At 39.1% G+C, this 10,999-nt stretch overlaps 1 long non-coding RNA gene across 6 annotated transcripts in view; it reads left to right on the top strand.

Moving 5' to 3' along the window:
• Positions 1-9: 9 nt before the first annotated feature.
• LOC110356929 (uncharacterized) overlaps positions 10-10,999 on the top strand; it is a 72,177-nt gene continuing 61,187 nt past the window's right edge. For all 6 annotated transcript variants that reach the window (XR_010473644.1, XR_010473646.1, XR_010473645.1 and 3 more), the window contains exon 1: positions 10-6,142. This is a non-coding gene — a long non-coding RNA (uncharacterized LOC110356929). The remainder of the gene's footprint in view (positions 6,143-10,999) is intronic.

Genomic DNA, 10,999 nt, shown 5'->3' with positions numbered 1-10,999 from the left:
CCCCGCCTCGCCAACGGCCGTCCTCGCGCCGCGCCAACGGCCGTCCGCGGGCCCCCCCGCTGAGGGGAGAGGGGGCTCGTTCCGAGGGACCGGGCGAGCGGCCCCCGAAAGGCGGAGAGGTGGCGCCCGCGGCGGGGCACGGCCGCAACCGGGGGACTGGGGACACGCAACCGTCATTTCTTCAACACCCACCGCCCTGTTTATTCCCCCACTTTTATTCAGCGCTGCGTGTGGCGCAGGTCGTCGGTCTGTAGATGCGAGCGGTTTCTGTGAGGAAAAAAGCCAGCACGGCCATGGAGCGCGGCAGGGCAGCAAGGTCGGTGCCGGTGTCAGGTCACACAGGCGGCCAGCGGGGACAGCGAGCAGCCCCGCCACGGCAAAGGGACGACACCAGCCCCTGCCCCGAGAGCTGAGACCTGCCCTGGGCTGCGTTATCCAGTACGAGCAACGGTGAGAGGGGCCGGGCTGTTAATTCAGCCCTGGGCACACAGCTCGTCACAAGGGTGGCTGGTTCCGCTCTCTCCGTGAGGGGCAGAAGGAACAGCTGTTGCTGTTCGTGGCTCTTCATTGCAGGAATTGCACTGTATGAGAGCAGGTGACAATGACAGCGATACCAAAAGTGCCATGTCACCATGTATGTGCAAGATAGTAGTAATAATTATTCAAAATAAACTTTATTGAGAAAGATCAGCTGAGCAGGGCACTGAACAGCAAATAAGCTCACCAGCTAATTTAATGAGCCCTATGATACTTATCCTTACAATGTGGTATTTTATGAAGACTATAGAGAAGAAAACTGCAATGAAGGGTACTTTCTTAGGTGCAGCTAAGGATGGCATGAGTTCTTTGGAGCATGGCAGTAACAGACTGAACAGGGAACGAGGCCAAGAATAAAAGGGGAAAGAGAAGAGGATACAAGGTAGGGGGGGAGAGGAGACACCTAGAAAACAAGAAGTAAAAAAACCTAATTAGTAGCAAGTAAATAAAGTCCAAGATTCCCTTTGTAGATGTGATCCTCAGACATGAGTGGCGTCTGTGGGTCTCTGAGGGAGCCTACATGGCCTGATATGCCATAGCTCTCAGCCATCCCTTTGCTGTGGGGACTAGCTTTGCAACACAGGAGTGCTGGGGGGAATTTTCCTTCCAACATATGTGGTTAGACAAGATAGTTTCTTCAGGCCAGGAGCTTCCAAAAGATACTTTGCTAGTTCCTGTTTTCATTTGCAATAATTTATCTATCACTTAGTTTATTTATATATCACCAAGTCAGATCCTATGTAGTCCGGAATGATTTTGATCTAGAGCCCGCTGATTGAACAGTAAATAGATGAAGTTTTTCTGCGTCGGTCATTAAAGGGTTAGGTCAGCCTGGGTGAAGAAAAAAGGCTACTTGGCATTCCGCTGCCAGTATGTACACTCAGACATATAAGAACATAAAATGTAATTGCTTTGTTGTACCAAAATATTGTGTTTTCCTTTCTCTTTCCTTTCTGTTTTACACTCATGAAGAGGTAACGTTTGTCATCTGAAGGAATAGGAGTATCTTGAATCCCATCTTGACCATCCCACTTGGTCCCTGTTCCTCTTCATCATGACAAGCCCTTCTCTAACCCTTAGCCCTGTGCTGCCTGGCCTTTTTCTCTCTGTTGCCGGTAGTGCTGCAATATGAAAAAGTCTGCCAAAGATCTTTACATCTGAGCACAAAAATTCGTTGTTCAATTGTTAATGAAGTTATGCTGAGTTAATGTGTCACAATTTACTGATTCTCTTGCATCAGTATGTGAGATCTTACATACTTAGCTGGTTGATTATCCTTTTCTATACTGCATTAATCCAGAGGCAAATGTTTATGATCTTGCTAAATATTATGTAGGATGAGATTTTTAGATACACTGGCAGTTAAATTGCATACTGTCAAGCTGTTATTTCTAGCCACTTTACTAATTCTTTTTCATCTTTAACGACTGAACTGCAGATTTATTTTATTTATTTGTTTAAATTATACTGCTGATCTTTTTGTACATAATTTTTCATTTTGCATTAAATGTTTGACTCATGACAGGTAGCTGCATAGCTGGTTTTTACTATGTGCTTATCAGTCCTCCATAAATCGTACCAAGTTGCTAAAATAGATCATTAGGTCAAACACTTTCTTAGAAATAAAACAAACTAGTTCTGAGAAATGTTTTCCATTGCTTCTGCTGCTGGCTCAGGAAAGACAATTTAATTTCTTGGGTTTTAAGAGACAGTCAATGTTCACTTCAAGACACTTTAGTGGAAAAAGGAGTAAGATGCTGAGCCAATTTAGCACTTGTGGAATGGTAGCTAAAGGAGTAAGGAATATTGTATCAACAGAATAAAAGTTTTAGGAGCCATATTACCGAGTCAATCCAACGTGTTACAGCATGTCTGTTGTTCATGTAACCAGCAGTGGTCATTACTGTTCCTCCAGAGAGGCTGGCTGGGGACTTGCCTGTGCCTCATGTCATCCAGGGACTGTTAGCAGATGCTTAAATGGGCGTTTTCCTTGACTTGCTTGTCAATGTTATGTTTCCTATATCTAAATCTGATCAAAAAACTGAAAGCAAATAAAAATAAATCTGACCAGATTACTTTTTAAAATCTTATGTTTTAAAAACTGCTAGTGATATACAGGATTTGATTCAGAACCGTCAGTGTTACCATTTGCAGTGCTGTATTCAACTTATTTAGTTCCTGGTGTGATTATTTTTCTTGATGGGTCGTAGTACATTTTGGCTTGGGCAAAACGAATATATCTTTGTGCCCTGGTCCTTCAAGAAGCGTCATGTTGCCAATTCCTGAAGCAGCTGTGGAAAGCGAATAAAATCTGTAAGATTATCTGTGTAGCATTATTGGCAATGTGATATAGTGATGTTATTGCTAGTTCAAAATCTGAATTTGTATGGAAGTTGTCCTTTACTCAGAGAATAGTCTTGGGACACTTTGTAGCTTTTTGTCTGAAATTCCGAGATCCTGGAGTGCTGGATGTTATGTGTTCATTCCAGATGGCGTGTTCACCTCCATTGCACTGGACTGAAAGCAGCTACCATTTTCTACCAGCCTACGGAGTTGTTCCAAGAGATTTAAAGTTGCCCTCCAGAGAAAAGAGAACCATAGTAAATAGTCTACTACATTATCTGTAAACTCATCAATGAAAACAGGGTGATTATTTCTTTTCATTACCACACTTTCTGTATTTTGCATGTTTTGCTCCTCCCTAGGGACTGCATGGGAATAGCATGTTGACTGTGTAAGTCTAAATTAAATGTTCGTCTAAAAGAAGAACTATTAAAATGTAATTCTGGGCAGGATGTGCCTGTCAGCAGGAAGCTTCCTAAAATACCCTATGTTTTAAGAGTGGAATTTTAGAGTGGGAGGGAAGTGTAGAATTGCTATTTACCTGTCTGATGCTGCTTTTGACACACATGATGAGCCAGCTTCATTTGACTGTCACCTCCTTAGGAGGCAGAATTCCTCAGCCCACACTTTGCTTAGCATTGACTACTTCTTTATTTGCTCTTTGTGCCTTTGCGTTTTATCTGGACTGTGCATTTTCAGTTAAGCTCCAGTTAAAGACAGGCTTCTCAGTCATGGCATTGTAGGAGAGCCCACAGAGCCTCCCACACAGTGCCTTCCTCAAAGAGAGATGGGGATGACTGTTTCTTTGAAGAAGCACTTTTGAAACAAAAGGGATTCCCCTATGCTATTGACAATTTATTTCCAACCACACATGTACAGAGCCATTGGAATGGTAGGTCTCCTTCCATTTGTCAGATTTTTCAGAGATGTGCTACATCTCTTTGGGTTGCCTCTGGGGGAATGCCTGAGAGGAGCTGTGGGCAAGGCAGTGCATGAAGGAGTTCTTTGACAACTGAGGCTGAAGGAGCTTCATTCAGAGAGCTGGGAGGTTCAGGACAGTGAAATCTTGGAGAAGGTGCAAACAAAATGAAAATCTTTTCCTGTCATCTTTCCCCCTTCTGTTGTTTCTGTTTGGATTTTGGCTTCTCCATGTCCTCTGTGACCTTTTCCTTTATAATTTCACATGGTCAGCAATCAGAACCAAAGACCAAAAGAGTGAGTGATTAAAATGGGCAGAAAACTTGCAATTAAAATGCCTTAATGTGAGAATTTTGTTTCTAAAAGAACTTCAGCACAGCTTAGAAATCGGCAATCACAGTTTGACACTTCCCTTAGCTGCCAGAGCAACTGGTAGAATTAGAAATCAGTCAGATTTGCAGGGAAGAAAGAACTGGTAAGTTAAAAAACAAGAACATAAGCAAGACCATGTCTGAATAAATTTCCAGTCATCTGTACATAGACCATTTATTGAGAAAGATAAGAAAAGAAAACCTACATTTTCATAATCCTGATTACATGCAGAGGATTGACCCAGATGCATGATTTTAGCTGTATTTATTATATTTAAACACAATGTATGCCTTCAGATGTGTTTACTGAAAAGAGGAACCACCACCATTTAAATGAAATGTTTTTAAATATTACTGTTTAAAAAAGAAACTATTGGATTCCTGCATACTGAGAAGTAATGTATACGACTGTGGTGCTCTAGAATTAATTAGGTCTCTTATTTTAGTTTTAGAATCAAGAAGATGTTTTCTCATTGCTTGCAGAATAAAATAGATAAATCCTCTGCTTAGATCTGAAAGTAGTTTTGCCCACAGCAATCAAACTAATATTTTCTTTATAGCTCATTCTCTCTGTAAGCTTTCTGCTGATTTCATTAGGCTTTAGATCAGGTTCCAAGTAACTAATTATATTTATAGTGTGATTTCTTTGCTCAGTACAACTAATTTAGGTGAAGGAGTTGGTGGGAATGGTGAAAGGCTAACTAGTATTCCTTTGCATTACTTTGTCCAGGTGCAAGATACCAGGAAAAATGTTTGGTTTTTATATTCATAAACTCTCAGTATTAAGCTGAGCAGAATCTTTACTATTTTCAGTATTTTGTGAGAGCATAATGATCAACAGTTAATATACTGTCTTTTTCCTTTATATTGGCTAGGGATGACATATTTCTGACAGCAAAAATGGGGGTCAGAAAGAGCTGGCCATTTGCAAGTGCTGATGAGGACTCAAACTTGGGTATGTGAGGATGTCCATGTTTTTCACTCATGTTCCATTGCTCCAAGTTTCTTCCTAACATTTCTTAATACATATTCTCTCTTACATCTCTGCTGTAAAGCCACCACCCTCCCTTTCATCCCCGTCTCACCCTTACCACAAATCCCCTCTCACTTATAGCCCACAGGCCTGCCCCTATTTCCCAGACTCAGATCGGCTGCTCTACTCATGCTCATCTTTGACAGGGCCAGTGCTGCATCATTGCTTCTGTTACTGCCTTACTAAATGCTGCCACAGGCAGCTGAATAATGCTTCTCTCAGCTGGCCCTATCCACAAAAATAAAAGACCCTTCAGCTTTGGTTTCTGGGGATTTAAAAAGCTTGAACAAAAGTAGGTTTGTTTAGCGGCTTTACTTTGCTAAAGGATATGAAGATTCTGTTCTTGCATCACTAGCCCCAATTCCTTTCTCTTTTTTAAACTGGTTCTCTTATCCTGACTCCACAACTGTGTTTCTTTACCTGAACAGAAAATTATTCTCTTACTTGCCCATACAAATATCCTATTTTTCGAAATCCAATGAACATCACATATCCTGAGTAGTTATTCAGAAATTTTCTGGTTTGTTATGGTTTTCCACTCTCAGACTGAAATGCAAAGAAGCAGGCCCATTTCAGGTTGACTTTCTGACAAGAGGTCTGGTATTTGGCACAACCTTGCAGACTACAAGGCTGTGTCTTTAAAAGCTGGACATTGATTTTATCAGAGGAGTATAGTGCAACCCAGCAGCTTTTTGGAGGCCTGAGCCGTAACATCATGCTCTGATCTAAAGTTTACCGATGACCTTGAGTTACCTCTTTTTTTTTTTCCTGGTATGTTTCCATTCCTGAGAAAATCAAGAGCTGCAAGACTGACTTGTAATATACTCATTCAATTAATCAAGTGAGAGTGAATCAAACCTTTCCAGGCAATTTTGTTTGAAGTGTCTGCACTCTTCTCTGCATCGCATGAGGTGCCAACACCAGTGGGAGTTTGCCTGAGGTAAGAGCTGTGGGTTTGGATGTATTCTTCCATTTTTATTAGGTCTTACACTCACAGGAATTTTGTGCTTTTTAATCTTGTAACTGTACAAAACTTATCTGGGTATGGGGGAAGATAACTTAGTGATTTGCTTTAATTATTCTCATAACTGTTCACATTATGTTAAGTGAGCAAATCATACTTACAAAATCCAAACCCCACTTTTACAGCAAGATAGTGTTAACTGAAATCCTTGTGCCATAGGTCTAACCAATTTGAAACCAGGAGCTCAACCAAGCTACCAAAATGCATCAATACTCAGTGCTCCTTCCCAATTGATCCCAGTTGATCATTAATTTCATTGTATCCATTTTAGCATTTTTGATTTCCTTTTCCCTCTCCCTTTCTTATTTGTATGCTTTATCTTAAAATACTTTATATGGAATGACTTCTAGCAAAAAGCATGTTGTTAAAAAAATCGCAGCTAAACATGTTAAATATTTATTGCTCTTAATATTTGGAGTATAGCTGCAGTATTGAGTAGTATTTATTTGGTGTGTGCTAGTACTGAGATTTCCCTTCCTGGTAAGCATGTCCACATCATACAAAGCAGTCTTATGCCCCTTATAATCTTTCAGGATAAGAAAAGGGATTGAAAGTGAAACCAGGACATGAAGAGGCAAACAAACTTTGGAAAGGTGTCATGGCAAGTACTATGCGATGCACTACATTTTTGAATACAATTAACTAAGCAGTTAAACAGGACTTGTACAGTACTTCACGTGCTCAAAGTAAGATCCAGTGACATCCAATATCTTGGGATTAGAGACTAGCAAAAAGATGGTCATATGACAAGACTGTTTTCTGTTTTTAAGGTACAAATAGGTGAAAGAAGAGAGCTGTTTAGTCTGTGAGCTTTCAGTTCTTTGGAATACTTTTTTTTTTTTTCCAGTACAGTTTATTGCTTGAAATGCTTTGTTGCAGTCTTTTAGCTTGAACTCCATCCAGTATTGGTATTTAGGGTTCATAATTCAGCTTCTGAAGGGTCATCTCTCATAAGGTGGAGTTTATTCTCTGGGTAAATACCTTCTTCCTTATAAAAATTAGTAAGTCCTCAAAGTTGGAAGTTGAATCTTTCAGTTAAGGGGGCAGGGGGAGATGGATGTCCAAGGCACGCGTAGGACAACATAAGCAAATCCCCTTGGACTTTTCACTAGAACAGGAAGTATAAGTAGATAAACACAGTTAGCTCTATTTTAATTTCAAACACCTCGGTAAAAAGCCGATTCAGTGTTTCATTTTCTTGCTGCCGGTTAAAAATGAAATATTTTATAGAATTATTGACAAATATGAATTCCAAATTTTCAGGTTAACAGGTTCATTACTGGCTTAAAGCTGAAAAGCAAGGTGCTGTCTACAGCAGAAGAGGCACATTCTCTGGTTTTCCCAGATGAAACCATCTTACATTTGCAGATCTTGGCTGCAAACACAAACCCCCATCTGTCTGCCTGTCCACCTTTTGCAAAGCAACAATAGCATAATTTGGGTAAAAATGAACAGACCAAGTGTATTCCATGTGCCTGATGCCCTGCTTCTCAGATCCTAGCAAAGTTTTACATAAGCTGGGCCAATTTTTCACCACTGTGGAGAGGAATAATGTTGTTTTTCACTACATCGTATTTTGGGAAAGGCCCTTGTGCAGAGTATATGCTAATCCATGCTTTTGAAAGAATGAGACAACTTGCAGTAGAAGAAAACAAAACATTCATATCAGTTACAGACACTGGAGTACTTTTGATGGATCTAATATTCAGCCTTTGGCTGGAAGGCAATTTTAAAAGAACCAACTAGTTGAACTTGAGATACTTCTATTTCCTCATAAGATTTACTTCTCTTCCTTAATCTGTAACTCTCCGTAGTGAGTTTCTCTAACCATCAATATGACAGTACAGCAATATTGCCTCATCAGTCATGATTTACTTAATGTTTTCTGAATTTAGTAATATTTGATTAAAATTTAATGTGAACATATCATATCATGCCACATATATTATTGCATCCATTAATCAGGTAACCATAATAATGAAATGTCGGAAGATTGGATGAAAAAGGAGCTGAAGTCTTTGATATATGTTTGGCATGGCTTTGTGAGTGATTAACGAAAAGATATCCAGTCAATTGTGTAAAGCTTCATTAATATACATTTACAATCATCTATGTACTGTATCATCAGATATTTTTAACCTGAGTTAAACTTGATTTTTTAATTTACTGAATGACACTAAATATTAATAATCCTGAAAAATATATAGTATTCTATTAACTCTCATAATGCCAGAATGATTCATAATGTGTCTTAATGTTTTTGTAACAAAATATGTGCTAAAAATATTGTCAGAGTTAATGGATCAGTTTTGTTATAGGTGGAATAACAAATGCTTTATGCATGGCTCTATAAACCTCAAATTACACAATTGTGTTAAAATAAATGTAAGTCAGTATTTCCATCTACTTTTTTAATATGCAAAGGTAACATATGACATAATTTAGCAAAGCATACACTCCAGTTTGGTAGAGGAAGTATTGAAAACATTAAGACTTGAGTTCATACTTGTATTTCATTAAACACATACTTTCCAGATTAAAAAAAAACACTCAAAATTCTTAGGCTTCAGCTCATGACACAAGGTAAGACCATATTCTCCAGATAAACTTTGAGAAATGTGGTGTTGTTTTCCTGATATTTGTGGCAAGAATCTACTAAGGTGCTGATCCTACAGCCTGGATCTGTGTAGGAAATTCTTCACCGTGCAATGGATCTCCATGGAGCTGTTTGTAGTGGCAGGAGTACACACATGGAGCTTCTGCGATGCGTGTTCTTGCGCTCAGAGCTGGATGCAAAACGGATCACAAGACATGTGCTTCATTTGTAACATGCTAAATGTTCCCACTGACTTGGGATACATGTCACTCATTGTATATGACATGAAGTGCACTTACAGTGTGTTCTGAGGTCCCATGTTGAAAAGCTGCAGCTGTTGTATGTCTGTTATTTTCCTCATATCTTCTCTCACTTTTTGTGAGAATTTAATTTATTTAATTTTCATTTATTGATAACTGTGAATAGTGGAAGACGCTATTATTTTTTTTTTTGCTGCAGCTGCAGGTAGGTAAGTATATTTTTACACTACAACAACTTCAAAAAAACAGATCTCTTCAAAATACTTTCAGCACAGAGGTGCCATGTGTTTTTTAACATGGCTTATGATTTTGAAGTGTATTTGGTTGGAAGATGTGCACTCGTCTCTACACTGAAATATTACCACTTTGGAAGGATGCTTGGAGATCATTGTTGTGTAGTGTTAATCTGTATAAGCACTATGCAGTATATCAGCATCCAGTCTATATTTTTATCCCACAATGTCTTGTCTTCAGCTGATTCAAGGACGATTTATTCAATAGCATCTAGTGAGCAAAAGCTGATAGCAGTAATAAGCTACTTGGATATCAGTTCAGTTCTGAACAAGGTGAGCATACTCATTAATCTACTGATGAACAGCATTAAAAACAGGCCAGATCTATGAATCTTCTAAACAAATTCAGCCAAAATAAACCCATGCAATTCCATCTAGCACCTATTCTGTTAAGAAAGGTGAAACTATGGATTGAAGAAAAAAATGATGAGGCTTTTTACTACGATTTTTGTGTGTATGTATTTGTAAATAATCTCACTGAGCACTAGCCTCATTTTCCCTCTAGCCTGCTTACCTGGAGAATGACAGAGACATAAGTGAAATAGTTATTATTCTACCTATAAATAAAATGATCCACCCGTGCCAGCAATATTTTTAATATGTTACTTAAGTTAAAAAAACCCCAAGCCTGTGAGTGCACAAGCTCTGTATAGCGTTGCACCATTTATTTCACACTACTTAATTCACACGATACCTTTACCCTAATAGGTCAAAGCATGTGTCTTGAGTGTGCAGACTGGTGATGAAGAAAAACACATTGTATACTTTACATAGCTGTGAGGAAGAATTAAGGAGACACAGAGTGCAGAATTCTTTCTTGGGCTTAGATGGACTTCTGAAAATTAATTTACTTCTGAGCTCATGTCAGTTATTCTAGCCATAACTCATTTTCTGTGGCTGTTAATCCTGCCTGTGAGGGGGTAGGGATAGTCATTTTCTTTGCAGCTGAAGGCAGGAACAGCATCATAACAAATAATGACTTTAGGATAAGTCTAAATGGATGAACTGCAATTGCAGTTGTCCTTCAAAATTAAGAACGAGAGGACAAAAAATGCAAAAACTATGATCTAAACTAATATTACTTTCAGCCTAGGACCTGTAATGGCTTACAAATGCCAAAGCAATAGGTGTTGAAACATCTGTGTTATTTATTCACATTTTTACAGGTGGGGAATACAGAAGCTCTGGGTACGAGTGTCCCTTGTACAGTTAACAAGAACACAGCAGTGGGTTGTACCCCAGAGACCTGTGCTTTGACTTTTAGACAATGCAATTCATCACTGTAACAGCACGTTGCATCTAACGTACATTTCCAGTCTTTTCTGTAAAGCAAGATCTTTTCCTTCATGGTCACAGATTTGGAACAGGAAAAAACCCATCAGAGATTTGGTGACTTTAAACAGTGTTTCATCTCTTAATCTTTAATTATAGCTGGACAAATGGTGTCAAGTGTAGGCATGGAAAGCCATGGATAGGAACTCCTAAGAGTCTATAGAAAGATCTTACTTTGGTCATTGTTTTTGATGGAAGGGATGAGAAGAAGTTGTCTTTGGGAATGTGGCAGTTGCTGCAGAGGTCTTAAAGTTGTTTCCTCCTAGTAGCATCTGTTTTTCAGGAGAGAAAA

Source organism: Columba livia, chromosome 6 (genome assembly GCF_036013475.1).
Source record: "Columba livia isolate bColLiv1 breed racing homer chromosome 6, bColLiv1.pat.W.v2, whole genome shotgun sequence".
Classification (NCBI taxonomy): domain Eukaryota; kingdom Metazoa; phylum Chordata; class Aves; order Columbiformes; family Columbidae; genus Columba; species Columba livia.
The sequence above is the reverse complement of the archived record's forward strand: the minus strand, read 5'-3'. Positions and strand labels throughout refer to the sequence as shown.